Below are 6173 nucleotides of genomic sequence, written 5' to 3' on the forward strand. Positions count from 1 at the left end.
ACTGATTATACTAGCAAATAAAGTAACACTATTGAAAAAGTTATTATCTAATTCTCTGAGATTTTAAGTGATAAAACAATAAAGTAATATACAGTAAAGAAAGTGCATGGGAATGCATTGGCTAATTTAACAGTTTTAACTCATTTCAATTTCATACAAATATCATTAAATCATAGAGTTGGTTGCTTCAATAAAAGTCACCAAGGTTGTTAAGCCAACGAATAAGAAAACGTTGTTATAAGATTTTGGGGACAGTGACATGGACAATATTCTCGCCCCAAGAGATGATATCGGTACCCTAGGTATAGAGAAGCTGCGCTTCTACTGATGTTAACAGTCATATGCTAAATATTAATCCGATTGAGTTTTCCAAAGGAATCAAGTGTTATTTTTAGTATTGGCTTAGTTTAAAGCTAATTTCTGCACTTCCCTACCCATTCAAATTAAGAGCTTCTAGATGGTGGGGTCGCAGTTACTAATATGCTAAATAGCTAAATAGATCAATGTAAAAACATTTTTTTGTTTTACTTTAAATTCTTTTAAACCAACCTCATATTTAACCTAAATACAACATAAATGTAAAAATAACAAGGATGACAAACAACTGAAAGAAAAGATAAACTGATTGTCGACCGTCTGTGTATAAAAGAGCAGGAAAATAGCCTAAAACCACCCCAAGACTTTGATCGAAAAATAAAATTGCCTAAATAAATCCAGGGGTAATTTTGTTTGTCATAATCAATCTATAAGTCCTGGTAAAACTCTAAATATTTAAGATAAAAGTACTAAAGTAAAGTAAAAGTGGAAGCTATAATATTGGTATTGACAGACTTATCTAAAATATAGAAAACCTTGCTATTAAAGAATTTACAAGGATATAAGAATAGTGTATTATTTTAACAGTCATGTAAAATAAACATTTTATCCTTTTTTTTGACCTGATAAATCTAACCAATAATTTTTTCTATACAAGGTGTAAAAAAAAGCAAAAGATTGCTATGGAGGGAAGGGACAATGAAGGTTAAAGAAATCTACAACAATGGATTTATTGGTCAGTTCGTTCTACCAGTAGGAGGAAGGATGGGGATGTGATACATTTCTTGCGTACATTTCTGGACTAGACGGCATCTGTCATCGGTAAGTTGATTTATATTTGTACATTTTGTCAAAGTAGAATTGTGGATTACTGTCTAAACGATTCTTTGGTAATAGTTAATTATCGCTTCGTATTATAGATAACTTTCCGTGGATAGTGAAAATTTAATCATGGCCCTGAGCCAGTTTTAATCCAGCGGATATTAATCGGCTTCGAAGACATACTTGAAAAACTGTACAAATTTATTTCCAATTAAACAGTTAGGGAGTTGAATCCATTTTTATAGAAGCAGAAATATAATCTATGATTATGGTTTGGACCCTCTAAAACTGTAATCTACCTTTCCACTTTCCCCTCTCTTGGTGAAGATATCTTCAACGCCGACACGATTTTTGAAATGTAAGATTCTACTTTCCCCTCTCTTGGTGAAGATATCTTCAACGCCGATACGATTTTTGAAATGTAAGATTCCACTTTCCCCTCTCTTGGTGAAGATATCTTCAACGCCGATACGATTTTTGAAATGTAAGATTCTACTTTCCCCTCTCTTGGTGAAGATATCTTCAACGCCGATACGATTTTTGAAATGTAAGATTCCACTTTCCCCTCTCTTGGTGAAGATATCTTCAACGCCGATACGATTTTTGAAATTTAAGATTCCACTTTTGCCTCTCTTGGTGAAGATATCTTTAACAAGAGAGACAAAAGTGGAATCTTCACCAAGAGAGGGAAAGTGGAAGGGTAGATTACAGTTTTAGAGGGTCCAAACCATAATCATAGATTATATTTCTGCTTCTATAAAAATGGATTCAACTCCCTAACTGTTTAATTGGAAATAAATTTGTTAAACGACAACCTTTTATTGTTTTTGTGAGTGAAAAATTGTAAACAAGGATTAATTTTCAGATATATTTGATATTTCATCATCACAGCAAAATAATAACTACAAAAGAATGATTTTTACTGTCAAAAAGCTAAGGCAAAAAAGACCTTAGAACTGACATAAGAAGAACCTTTTCTTCACACACACAGATCAAAAAGAACTCGTGGTGTTTATACAAAAAAATTATATGCAAATAATAAGATAGGGGGGAGTGTATAGATATATACATACAGTTTTACCTATTGCCAGAGAGGGTGGGGACATTGGACTGTAAATATACCCAAAGTTTTTTAACCACGAAATCTTTGTTTTAAATATGGGTACTATTATTTAATTGTCATTTGTTGGTTCTAGAATGTGTTCAAATATTTTAACCACTAAATTATTTCTACAAAAGGAGAACTTTTTTATCATTCTTTGTGTTTACATAAACTTTTGATCCATTGTAAAATCCCTTAAGATCCCTGCCTATTACTTATGATTATTAAGATATATAAAATTTCCGGAAATGCATTTAAGTTAATTAATTTTGGCATCTGTGATTGGTGGATTTAAAAAATCTGCGCTCTGATCGGATGGCGTACATCATTCAACCTATTAGAGCGCAGGTAGTTTAAAATCCACCTATCCTATTGGTCAAAATTAATTGACTTAAAATGCATTTCCGCTTTTAGATAAAGAATTATACAAAAAACGAATTTTATAAAAACTCCTTAAAATTTGATGCAGATTTCAAATCTCCCCCTTACATTAAAATTCCGGAAAACTTATATATCTTAATGATTATGGAAACTTGAAATAAAAATATAATATTTGGTAAACCATTATTATGCCATATGTAACAGGGAGTAAGGGAGGGGACAATGGATCGAATATTCAATCTTTAGGAGTCTCAGACTTTGGGGACTGGCTTAAAGGGAATGTGCAAGAATTTAGCAGTTTCTGGCTGAGTTTGGGGACTTGCGCGAGGAATGCCGTTACTCGCTATGTTAGTTTTGAATATATATAGTTTTGCAGACAGAGAGTACTTCAAATATAAATACACGGCCCCCCTCCCATACTATATTTCACTCCCTTCATCCCCACCTCCTTTTTAAAAGTAGACGAGAAAGGGAAATGGATAAGGGAGGTGGGGGAAATAAACAGGATAAAAAGGGGCAGGAAGGCGTGTGGGTCATATACTACACGCCTGCCTGCCCCTTTTTTTCGTGTTCACATCACTTGCCCCCAAATACCTTTTCTCTTTCCCTGTCATCTGTAGAGTTCCAGGGAGATATTTCTAGTAATTAATTACAGAATGGTTTTAAGATATATAAGTTTTTAAGTTTCAAAGGGTTAGGGTGAAAAACATAATCAAGATAATAATAAAAAATGTTTGTATTTTTAGGTTTTTTATTTTTGACCTTTTAAAGGCCCGGAAATGCAAATGAAAAGACAAAATTTGAAAAAAATCTTACATTATTTTTTCTTTACCAAAGACGACATTTATATTATCCTTATGACTTCTTATTGGCGCAAACAATTCTACATACAATTGGCGCTTTCTGATTGGTTGAAACGCGCTAACGCTAGCAGACAAAGACAGAGAAAAACAACAACATTCAAATCAGCACCAAACAACGGAAGCAAAACAATCCATTATTGTGAATTATAAACATTTAAAACAAACAAATAAATGTTAATTATCTTTATATAAAATAGTGAAAACAAAAACTCGAGATAAGTGTTCCAAATATAACCCAATTGGTGAAAAATTAAAGAATACTAGGCCTCCTACGTTTAGTGAAATTTTGAAACTTTCAAACTATTATCAAAATCCAAATTTGAATGAACGTAATATTGTTAAAAATTATGTTATCCCCGATATTATGGAAAAATGGAGTAAAGTACACAATAATCTACCACTAAAATCTGAAAAAAAAACATTGTTCTTTCTTTATGTAATTTCTTAAGTGATGTGAAATGCTGCCGATTTAAGAAAGCAACAAAAAAAAGATTGCAGCTGTCGATGCCCAACTAATACGAGTGTTTAATGTAACTACATGTTCTTGTGGTCTCCCAGAGATAATTTGGAGGTAGGAAAAATTAAAAACTTTATTCTAGTATCGCTTCAAAACTGATTAATATCCGGTTTTAAGCTATACTAAAAAATTATGTCTAGCATCTATTGTTTTTAGTTTTCTACAAATTTAAAAGTTACAATGTAAAAAATAACTATTCCAATATAGCTATTAGCTTCGAGACCAATTAATATCCACTGTATTTCCTTGGAAAGTTGTCTATATTACTATGCAACAAATAATTACTCTCTTAATATTCTATTACTTACCTATTTAAATCATAAGTTTGTTAATTAAAACAAGGATTAATTTGATAATAAAATGAATATTTTTTATATTTCAGTAAGCCAACAGCTAAGTGTCCAGCTGAACAACACTCTCATGTTGCATGCAATTGTCCAGCCGACAGTAAGGTTAGAAAATTAATTAATAAACTTTTTTAAAAGTTAAATCTTGTGCGAGAAAAGTTGCTTTAATTTTAACTATTCCCTATCCTTGAACCTTTCTCAAACAAGCATTGCAGAGAATTAGCATCTAATAAAAAAACTATTTCCAGTCAGGGGGGAGAGGACATTTGCTGTTTATTACACTAGTCCCCAAAGTTTTATAATAACGTTTTCATATTCGTTATTTTTAACTTTTATAAAATTTTGATTGTTTTGTCTTTAAGTATAGTGTCCAAACGTTTCAACTACTTATAGTTATTTACAGAGGGGTTAATTTTGTGTGTCATCATTGAGGTTTTGCATAAATTTATATGTCAATGTCAAAGAAATTATGCAAAACAATGCAATATAATAATTTCAATACTAGTTTAAGACTGTACTTTATTAAAGAAACCGATTGCATACCTAAATTCTATGGAAAATTTTAATGGTTTTACTTTTTAGATTCCAAGTTCTGATACTCATGAAGAAGATCTTACATCCAAATGGTCCCCCTAGTGATCTGTGCTTCGGAACTGTGGACATTAAAGAAACTAAGAGGGGTGAATCTATTATAAAGAAAAAAATAACTAAAGAGGTTAATTAAAAAAGAAAATAGTTAAGTGACCTAAGTGACAATGATCAAAGTGACACAGATAGCTCTAAAATTAGAAATAAGGACTAACGAACAATAACTCTTGTAGAGGTGTCAGAACATAATTAATAGAACATTAACTTGTAAGTCTATACGGATTTTACCAACCGTGATGGACAGACATTCAGACGGACTGACTCTAATTATTAAAAAGCTTCGCCTACCTACCAATCTGAATTGTCCTTTATCATTTGATTAATATAATACTTTCATTTCATGATGTGGGACGTTAATATCCAAAGTAGTGCAGCTAAAGAAATAATTTTAATTGTTTTTAGCACCATTCTTATTAATTTACGTAAATACTAGCGGCTACGCCCCTAGAGGCCTCTAGGGAAACATGAGTGGGGGGGGGGTTGACCCTCCCTCCCATTTTTATTTAAGATTTAAAAAGAAAAGTATTTTTTTTTCTTATTGGGGGGGGGGGTTAAATTTGTATTAGGAGGGTTGAGTTAACCTACCACAAAATAGTTAAAACCTTCCCGGGACCTATAAGAAGCTTAACTGTTAAGGAGAACCATATTGGTTCAGCTGTTGGAAAGATTCTTTGCTACAGACAAAAAAGCTTGTTATTTTTTAGACTAAAATTTGCTGAAAAATTTATTTTTATTTAAAGGTAATAAAATTGACGGTTAGATATACTTTTTCTATTAATAAAGAGCACCTGAAAATTGTTTTTGTGATAAAAGAAAATATAATTTATTTAATTGTTGAATGACATTTGGCATGAAATATTGTTTTGAATGACAGTTTAATATTCTTTTAACATTGATTGTTTAAATCTAATCATATATTAATAAAATCTAAAATGTACTGAATTTCTTAATTTTTCACATTTCCTAGGGTATTTTTGGAGCCATTTCCGCTTGCCGATATTGAAATTAGGGCTTAAAACTCTTCATAGAGGTTGTTAGATACCTATGTTGATTATGTTTTTGACCCTAACCATAAAGAAATCGGAAAATTTTAGAAAACTTATAAAGCTTAGAACTTATGTCAGTCTGTAATACTGGTAATCTTATTTTCAAATGATTGCTTTTTTTCTTGGAACTTT

General features: G+C 31.4%; 1 long non-coding RNA gene across 1 annotated transcript; it reads left to right on the forward strand.

Annotated features, from left to right (window-relative positions):
* The first annotated feature begins 3562 nt into the window (after positions 1-3562).
* On the forward strand, positions 3563-5932 carry LOC145314011 (uncharacterized). The gene is made up of 3 exons (XR_013877594.1): positions 3563-4054; positions 4383-4452; positions 4930-5932. It is a non-coding gene; the product is annotated as an uncharacterized LOC145314011 (long non-coding RNA).
* Positions 5933-6173: the final 241 nt, after the last annotated feature.

This window comes from Acartia tonsa, chromosome 3 (genome assembly GCF_053477335.1).
Source record: "Acartia tonsa isolate MP-2025a chromosome 3, ASM5347733v1, whole genome shotgun sequence".
Classification (NCBI taxonomy): Eukaryota; Metazoa; Arthropoda; class Copepoda; order Calanoida; family Acartiidae; genus Acartia; species Acartia tonsa.